The sequence below is a fragment of the Gossypium hirsutum genome, chromosome A11 (genome assembly GCF_007990345.1).
Source record: "Gossypium hirsutum isolate 1008001.06 chromosome A11, Gossypium_hirsutum_v2.1, whole genome shotgun sequence".
Classification (NCBI taxonomy): Eukaryota; Viridiplantae; Streptophyta; class Magnoliopsida; order Malvales; family Malvaceae; genus Gossypium; species Gossypium hirsutum.
This window is the reverse complement of record NC_053434.1, coordinates 108469-118875: the sequence shown is the minus strand read 5'-3', so window position 1 is coordinate 118875 and position 10407 is coordinate 108469.

Sequence of the window (10407 nt, the reverse complement as noted above, 5' to 3'; positions counted from 1 at the left end):
ATGATCAGATATATATAGGAAATAAGTGGTAAATAAAATGAATAATGGTTTAAAGTAGATATATATACATACGTATATAAATACAAAATACATAATACGAAAGAAGAACCTTAAAGTGGATAAAAAATAAAATATTTTAAAGTAAATAAATAAAGTTTAAGAATATATTTAAAATAAAATATAAATAGTTTAAAATATAATTCATGAAAAGAAATCTGAAATAGAACATTGTATACATAAAAAGATTTATATATGAATGATTTATATATGAATAATATATATAAAAACGTTAACAATAGATAATGTTAATATATATATAAAAGTTTAAAACAATAATATTCACATAATAAAACTCGCAACAAATAATGAAACAATTTTTAAAATATATGTACATATAAAAAAATATTTAAAACAGAATGTCTATAAAAACTATTCAAAATGAGTAACATGAAACAATTTAATACAAAGTTTAAAATAACTAAAATGGTTTGAAATAAACAAAAAGGTTTACATGTACATGAACAAGGGCTTGATTGAAATTAAACTAAAACAACAAGGGAAAATTAAGAAAACAGAACAAATAACAAGGGGGACCAATGTGCGAGGCGCAATAATGCAGAAGGATCTAAACTGGAAATATACCAGTCCTGCAACTCAGTATTAAGACGTAGACTAAAGTGAAAATATGTACAAATTATAGGGCAGATTTAAAAAATAAAGGAAACTGGACTCGGTCTAACTAAGCATCAGTGCAAAAGGAAGGGACTAAATGTGAAAATTTCCCTTCACTGCGATAAATGCGCGGATCTTGAGGGTCGAAGAAACGGGTCGGATCGGGCATAGAGTGGGAGACCTAGACGGCGCCGTTTGAGACCATTATCCTTGGTCTAAACGGTACCGTTTCTACTGCCTTAAAATCCCACAACAGAGTACCCCATTCAGCCGAACCCCCTTCATCCTCTCCTTTTCCAAACCCTAAGTCCTCCTTGAAACTGCCGATTTCCCTTCCCTTCGCAGCAGCCAACAGATTTGGGGTTGGAGAGAACGCCTTTCAGCCTTTAGTCTCCTCCTAGCTTCGATTTTAACAAAGCAAGAGGAGATCCATGGCATGCTTTTGAGGTAACTCTTCCTTTCCCCCTTTTTTACATTTGAATGCAAATAAAGAAAAAAAAGAAAAAGAAATGCAGAAAGAAAAAGTCGAGAAGAAGAAACCCGAAAATTTTAATCTCAAATCACCTTTTCTTTGCTATTGCCTTGTATTCAATATGCGAGTATTGTGGCTGTATTGTGTGTTCATATTCTCTCTCAGCGTAACCTTTTACAAAGACTCAAACTCTGGCTTTATAGTTGAAAGGAAAGAGGAAAAATTAACGAAAAAAATACAATGTTTTTTCTTTTTGTTTTTCTTTGCTGTTGTTGCTTGTTTGTCTCCTTGCAGGTGCGGGTGTGTTGGCGCTCGGGTACGGGTGGTGCGTGAAGGCTGTACGGAGGTGCACAAGGGGTCGTACGGAGGCGTGCTGGAGGCTAGGGCTGCAGCGTTCCTTGTTGCTAGGGTTCTGCCCTATTTTCAAACCTTGGGCCACTTGGGTTAATTGGGTATTGGGCCACTAGATTTGGGCTAGAGGGACTGTTTTGGGCTTGTAATAGGACATTAACTAAATGGACTTTTATTAGACTGTTAATGTATTTTTATTTATTTTGGTTTTGTGTTTATACGGGCCCGGGCTAAATTGGCCCATTACAGCTGCCCCTCTTTGCTCATTGTCGTGTAACGAGAATAGGGAAAAGACTTCAAAGAGGGTCAATTTTGCCCGGTTTTGCCGAATCATGACTTCTTTGGTGCTTCTTTTCTTCGAGTGACTTTGACCTGCCCCACTGGAGACGAGATCTGCAATCTTCGGCCTACTCCACTACAACATTAGGGAGCTAGGATGGTTGCTTAAATCTGTTTCATTGCAACTTTAGAAAGCCGAAATTTATCGTCTTTGATTTGCTTTTTGTCAATCACAGAGACGTCAAATCTGCTATCTTCAATCTGCTCTCCGCCAATGCAGAGACGCCAAATCTGCTATCTTAGATCTGCCCTCTGACAATACAGAGACGCCAAATCTGTAACTTCGATCTGCTCTCCGCCAATACAGAGATGCCAAATCTGCTATCTTAGATCTACCCTCTGACAATACAGAGACGCCAAATCTACTATCTTCGATCTACTCTCTGCCAATACAGAGACGCCAAATCTGCTATCTTAGATCTGCCTTTTAACAATACAAAGATGTCAAATCTGCTATCTTCGATCTGCTCTCCGCCAATACAGAGACGCCAAATCTGTTATCTTAGATCTGCCCTCTGATAATACAAAGACGCCAAATATGCTATCTTTGATCTGTTCTCCGCCAATACAGAGACGTCAAATCTGCTATCTTAGATCTGCCCTCTGACAATACAGAGACGCCAAATCTGCTATCTTCGATCTGCTATCCGTCAATACAGAGACGCCAAATCTGCGGGATTTGCCAATGTCGCTACACTGTCTTCTAAAGACATGATGTGTAGAATGAGTTTCCTGTATCTGTGTATGTCAAATAACTAGGATGCTATGATCGAGATGAATCAAGTACTCCTAACTAAATGAATGATTATGAATGTAAAAATGCTATGAGAGTGATTCCTTTTCAAACGCTTAATGTGTCATTGCTCATAACTCGTCTGGGCTCTATCATTGATATGCTATCATGTCTTCTTGCTTAGTCGTTATTTCTGACAGAAAATTTAAAGAAATAGTCATAATTTGGACTACTCTTTTCTCAATGTTTTCCAACTTTGAACCTGGTTGGTCCTGATTAGTGGCCTTGTTTCAGGTCATTGTACCATTTAGAGACTTTCCAGAGCAATATGCATAACATCTTTTATGTGAATATACATGTTCAAAAATCGCGATTTCAGCAAAAATGCTCGAAAGAGATTATCATAATGGACCAATAGAATTTTATTAAGCAAAATTTGATGTGAATACATAGGAATATGAATCTGATAAGGTGCAAAAAATGAGAAAAAGGTGCCCCAGATATCGCAGCACGAGTTTCACTATTCTAATTTATCAAAGGCTCCTTTGAACCAAATGTGTATTCAGGAGATCCTGCGTATTTTGTTGATGCTCCAAGGTGTACTATTCTTCTGTCTTGTTGATTTTGGAAAGACAAGACTACCATATGCCCCATATTCAAAATTTGAGCTACCCATTTTCGGGTTTTCAACTCAAAAGCCCATTGGGTTCCAAAGTGCCCTTTGCGGGTTTTCACCTTGGCCTCTCCGTTTTTTTTTTTATAATCTCAAAGTGCCCATTGCGGGTTTTCACTCTGGTCCCTCTTCTTTTAGGTAAAATACTTCTTGACCGAATCCGAGTTTACAGGATTGGGCAAGTTTCTACCGTCCATCTCGGCTAGGATCAATACTCCTCCAGAGAAAGCTTTCTTCACCACGTAAGGCCCTTCCCAATTAGGCATCCATATCCCTCAAAAATCCTTCTATATAGGAAGGATCTTTTTCAAAACCAGGTCTCTCTCGTGGAATTCTCTAGGGCGAACCTTTTTGTCATAAGCCCGCATCATTCGTTTTTGGTACATCTGACCATGACGAATAGCTTTTTGCCTCTTTTCCTCGATCAAGTTCAATTGGTTATATCGAGACTGGACCCACTTTGCTTCGTCTAATTTTAGTTCCGACAACACTCGGAGGGATGGAATCTCAACTTCGACCAGCAGCACCGTTTCCATTCCATAGACCAAAGAGAAAGGGGTTGCCCCGGTTGAGGTTCTGACTGACGTTTGATAAGCAAAAAGGGCAAATGGTAATTTTTCATGCCAATCTTTGTAGGTCTCAGTCATCTTCCCCACAATCTTCTTAATGTTTTTATTGGCTGCTTCCACTGCCCCATTCATCTTCGGGCGATACGGTGACGAGTTGTGATGTCTGATCTTAAATTGACTGCAGACCTCCGCTATCATACTGTTGTTCAAGTTTAATGCATTGTCAGATATGATCCTCTCCAGCATTCCGTATCGACATATGATCTCTTTTTTCAAGAACTTGCTCACCGCTGACTTTGTAACACTAGCATACGAAGCGGCCTCTACCCATTTGGTAAAGTAGTCAATAACCACAAAGATGAACCGATGCCCATTGGAAGCTTTCGGCGATATTGGTCCAATCACATCCATGCCCCACATAGAGAATGGCCACTGAGAAACCATGATATGCAGCGGTAAGGAGGTACATAAATTTTGTCTCCGTAGATTTGGCACTTATGGCATCTCTTAGCGTAATTGACACAGTCTCCTTCCATGGTGGATCAATAGTACCCGAATCTCATAATTTGCCTGGCCATTGTAAAGCCATTAGCGTGTGTCCCACAGACACCTTCATATACTTCTTCCAAGATTTTCTTAGCCTCTACAGCGTCTACACATCTTAGTAGCACTTGATCCTTTCTTCTTTTGTATAGGATATCCCCATCTAAGACATAATTGATGGCCAATCTTCTTAGTGTTCTTTTGTCATTCTCGCTTACTTGGTCCGGGTACTCACGATTCTTCACGTATTGCAATATATCGTGATACCAAGGGTGATCATCTTTCTCTTCATCTTCTTCAATATTGTAACAGTGGGCCGGAACTTCATAAATGCTCATCCAGATGGGTTTGACATCTTCTTGTTTGTTCACCTTGATCATAGAGGCTAAGGTAGCCAAAACATCAGCCATTTGATTTTCGTCTCGTGGAAGGTGATGTCATCAAACTCTTTAACCAATTCAAGGACCAGCTTCCGATAATCGATTAACTTAGGATCTCTGGTCTCCCATTCTCCCTTGAGTTGATAAATCACTAGCGTAGAATCCCCAAACACTTCTAGCACTTTAATCTCGCGATCTATGGCTGCGCGGGTACCCATAATGCACGCTTCTTATTCTGCCATGTTATTCGTACAATCAAAATCCAATTTACTAGTGAATGGATAATTATCTCTATTTGGGGATACCAAGACTGCCCCGATTCCATTACCCATGGCGTTTGATGCCCTATCAAAGTTTAGTTTCCAAGGAATTTCTTCTAGAGCACCTTCTTCAGTGGTAGCAACACACATTAGGTCTTCATTCGGAAAGTCGAAGTTCAAAGGCTCGTAGTCTTCCAAAGCTCTACTAGCCAGAAAATCTACTATTGCAACCCCTTTTACTGCCTTCTAATTCACATAAACTATGTCAAATTCGGAGAGCAGAATCTGCCATCGGGCCATCCTTCCATTCAAAGCTGTTGACTCCATTATGTACTTTAAGGGGTCCAATTTTGAGATGAGCCAAGTGGTGTGATACAACATATACCGCCTCAGCCTGCGGGTTGTCCAAATTAGAGCACAACATAACTTCTTTATCGGCGGGTACCTTATCTCACATTCCGTGAACTTTTTACTAATATAGTAAATAGCTTTTTCTTTCCTTCCTGACTCATCATATTGACCCAGCACGCACCCCATGGAGTTCTCGAATACTGCCAAATACAGTATCAACGGCTTATCGGGGTTAGGTGGCATCAGTACCGAGACGTTGGATAAGTACTGTTTGACCTTGTCGAAAGCCTTTTGGTATTCTTCATCCCATTCACCTGGGTTATGTTTCTTGAGGAGGCAAAAGACAGGGTCACATTTCTCGGTCAGTTGTGAAATGAACCGAGTAATGTAATTTAATCTTCCTAGAAAGCCTCGAACTTCTGTTTGAGTGTGTGCGAGGATAACTCTTGTAAGGCTTTAACTTTTTCTAGATCGATCTCGATTCCTTTCTCACTAACCACAAATCTGAGCAACTTTCCAGACTTGGCTCCAAAGGTGCATTTGGTGGGGCTGAGTTTTAGCTGAAACTTCATCAACCTCAAAAACAATTTTCTCAGGACTTGTATGTGCTCCTTCTCTGTTCGAGACTTAGCTATCATATCATCGACATAAACCTCGATTTTTTTATGCATCATGTTGTGAAAAAGGGTTACCATGGCTCTTTCATAAGTTGCCCCCGCATTCTTTAGTCCAAACGGCATCACCTTGTAGCAAAACGTGCCCCACATGGTTACAAATGTGGTCTTCTCTATATCTTCCGGATGCATCTTGATCTGGTTGTATCTGGAGAAATTGTCCATGAATGAAAATAATGAGTGTCCTGCCATGTTGTCCACTAAGGTGTCGATATGAGGCAGTAGGAAATTGTCTTTCGGGCTGGCTTTATTCAAATCTCTGTAGTCCACACACATTCGCACTTTTTCATCTTTCTTAGAGACGGGGACGATGTTGGCTACCCAATCTGAGTACTTTACCACCTTCAGGAATCCAGCGTCGAACTACTTTCGGACCTCTTCTTTTATTTTTAGCAAGACATCGGGCTTCATTCTTCGGAGTTTTTATTGAACTGGCTTACATTCTTCCTTTTGGGGAGTCGGTGTACCACGATGTTAGTGTCTAACCTGGGCATATCTTGGTATGACCGTGCGAATACATCTTTGAATTCTTGAAGTAGTTTAATGAGGTCTCGCTTTATTTCCGTAGTGATACATGTTCCGATCTTCACCTCTTGTCCTTCTCCTAAGCTCACAATTTCAACTGATTCTTTGTGAGGTAGGATTTGTTTCTCCTCTTGTTTTACCATCCTCAACAAATCAGGAGATATGTTACAGTCTTCGTTATCTTCAAAATCCTGAGAATCATCCATACACACATCTTGCTCGAAAGGAAATTCTGAGTCGCTAACAGTGTCACTCGTATCATTAATATCTGGGGACCTATTATGAGGATAAAGGCAGATACAAAGAATCAAAAGAATTCGAAACATTTATTTGCATGGTATGATTATGAATGACGAATGAAAGAATATTTAGAAGAATGTTTCAAGGATAAAAGAATCCAAAAGTAATCATTTGTATGGTTATGAATGAAATTGAGAGGACAAGAGAACATTTGCTCAAAAATGATAATAACCGTGTATTTTATTGAAACAACGTTTTAAACATCGGCCTATTTCACAAAAGATCCTTATCACTCTTAGGCCTAAAGCAATAAGTGTGTTTTGGACATTACTCTGAATCCATTCTAAAAATTATAGGGATCTCTTCCGCAGTCCAGTTGTCCAGAACACTTCTAGATGTGTAGGGCCCAATGTCTGATAAACTTTCTCTTCCAGTCTCCTTTTCGTACATGACGTTGATGTCCAAGCTTTCCAGCCTTTCTTCTATAGCTCCCGTCATTAGCGTGTCTCTATCGGGATGAATGATTCCCCCAGACACAAATGTTTTCGATATATGGGGGAATATCATTGGTTCCCACTTGATTTCCTCCCCCGTTAATCGAGCTCTCCTTCTTTCTTACTTCTTTTCCATCTCTCTTCTCATTTGTTTCGCATCCGGCTTAAATCCTAAGCCGAAGCGGTCTCTCTTGTCTTTTAGCATTGGCGTTTCAGTTCTTCCTTCTAGATGTCTCCCAAGTCCTTTCCCGGGTAGGGCTCCTTTTCCAATCGTCAACTGGAGGTTCATCATCATGGTTTTGGACAATTTCAGCACCAGAATTTTGCTTCCCTCGGCGATGAATGTCGTATTAACAAATTCCAAAGATCGAAATAAACATTCGATTGCTTCATCATCCGTCTCCAAATAGGGTGCATTATTGCTCACAGTTACAATAATATCCTCTTCGGCCTTGATCGTTATCAACCTCCCCTCCAACACCAGCTTTAATTTTTGATGCAACGAGGAAGGCCCTGCCCCAGCTGAATGTATCTAGGGTCTCCCCAATAAGCAATTATATGAGGGTTTGATTCCATCATGAGAAAATCCACCTCATATGTGTTTAGCCCAATCTGAAGAGGTACCTCGATTCTGCCCATCACCTTTCTCTCCGTGCCATCGAATGCCTTCACGATGTTCTGGCACTTCTTCATGTGAAAGCTGTCTATAGGTAATCTGTTCAGCATGGTCAATGGCAGGACGTTCAAGGCCGATCCATTGTCGATCAGAACGCCTAGCAGTGTATACCCTTTACAGCATGTGGTGATATGCAGAGCTTTAGTCGACCCCATGCCCCCGGGTGGTATCTCGTCGTCATTAAAGAAGATATAATTGTCGGCACTTATGTTGCTCACCAAACGGTCTAGCTTGTTAACGGAGATATTGTTGGCAACATATGTCTCGTTTAAGACCTTCATTAGTGCGCTACGATTAACTATCGAGCTTAGAAGTAAGGCCAGCACCGAGATACGGGCTGGTTGTTTACGTAGCTGTTCTACCACACTGTATTCGCTATGCTTTAAGAATTTTAAAAATTCCTTGGCCTCCTCTTCGTTAACTGGCTCGTTAACAGGTTTGGTTGCTTTTCCCTTCATTTCCTCAACCACCTGGGCTTTTCTTTTTATGGGTTGTGCCTCCTCATTCGCCGTATCGTAACGTCTCCCGCTACGTGTATAGGAACCCCTGTCTTGATCCCCTCTTGAAGCGTCAATCGGGCTCTCCTTTCCCGGCATCGTTACACTGCAATCATAATTTCATGGGACCTTTTTGCTGTCTTTGTAGGGGAAGACTGCAGGTCTTTGGATTATGACCCTCGGTGGCATTTGAACTCCAGCTTAATTATTTTTGGGTCTCGATATGATAACCACAGGATAGTTGGTCGTTTGATTCTGCGCTACCGATCCTTCCTTTGATGCACATATATCTCCCTCTATGGGGTCTTCGATCTCTTCATAGAATTTCATTTCCTTATTATCCATCATGTTCTGTACTAGGGTTCTGTCCACACACTCTTGGATTTCATGCCCCACCTCATCGTGGAACTCGCAGCAGTTCTTCTCTTCTTCAGATTTGTCCCTCGAATCCAACACAATCAATCCTCTCTTGGCCATCTCCTTCCATACCTGTCTCAATGGGGTCCTGATTTCTGCCACCTCATTCTTGATTTTCTTATTCCTTCCTTCACTTATCCCATTCACTCCTTGGTCGGTATGATTGGGGAGTGAGTTTCCTGCTATATTGGGTATGGCTGGGTCATTAAATCTCACGATCCCCATCTTAATGAGTCTTTCGACTAATTTTTTAAACACAGTACAATTTACGATAGAGTGCCCGGTGATTCTCGCGTGGTATTCACATTGGGCGTTTGTGTCATACCATTTGGGATATGGGGGCTGCAGTGGTTTCAGGTAGAAAGCGGACCCCACATGAGCGTTGAACAGGTTCTGATACAATTCCCTATACGTCATGGGTATAGGGGTGAATTGTGGCCTTTCTGTGTTCTCCCTCGCATTGGATTCTTGTCTTACAGAGCTTTGCTGATTGGTGGTCACCGTATTGGGTTGATTTACGGTGAATGACTTGGACTGACCTTTGTTGGATGTGCTCGTGTTGTTCACTTCATTGTCTCTTTTCCTCGGGGCTGACTTCCTGGCATTCTCTCCCGATTCTATCTTGCCACTCCTCACAGTATTTTCAATAATTTCCCTCGTCATCACTATGTCGGAGAAGCTTTTTGTGGTGCTTCCTAACATATGAGTGATAAAAGGGGCTTTCAATGTGTTGATAAAGAGCATTGTCGTCTCTTTTTCTAGAAGCGGCGGCTGAACTTGTATGGCCACTTCTCTCCACCTTTGTGCGTACTGCTTGAAGCTTTCATTCGATTTCTTCTCCATGTTCTGGAGAGTGATTCTGTCAGGGTCATGTCTGTCACATGATTGTATTGTATCATAAAGGCCTGGGCAAGGTCCTTCCACGAGTTAATCTTAGAGCAGCTTAATTGGTTGTACCACTTAGACACCGCCCCGACCAGACTATCTTGAAAGCAGTGGATTAATAGCTGGTCATTGTTAACATATCCCGTCATTCGCCTACAGAACATAGTGATATGAGCTTCAGGGCAACTTGTTCCATTGGATTTCTCGAATTCAGGCATTTTGAATTTAGGAGGAAGAACTAAATCTGGGACCAAACTTAGGTCCTTGGCATTAATCCCTTGATGATGATCTGCGTTTTCCATGGTTTTGAATTTCTCCTTAAGCCATCTACACCGTTCTTCCAATTGTTTTTGCGAATCTATCCTAACTTTTTCTTCTTCAGCAATTTCGTCCAAATCGAGAACGGACGGATAGTTTGGGTTGTTGACAAAGTTAGAGCCTGAGCCGGTTTGGAGATTCATCGGTATTGAAGCTCCGGCCTGAATCTGCTGGGGCATGATCGTGACAGATGGTTTCGGTAGATTAATCTCGAGCTTCATCGGTACATGTGTCGGAGTAAAGCTAGGGGGTATGGAGGATCCTCATTAGTTTCTTCAACTTTGTCCATAGGGCCCTTTCCCTTATCCGTTCCTTCCAACAGCAATTGGGATAACTGA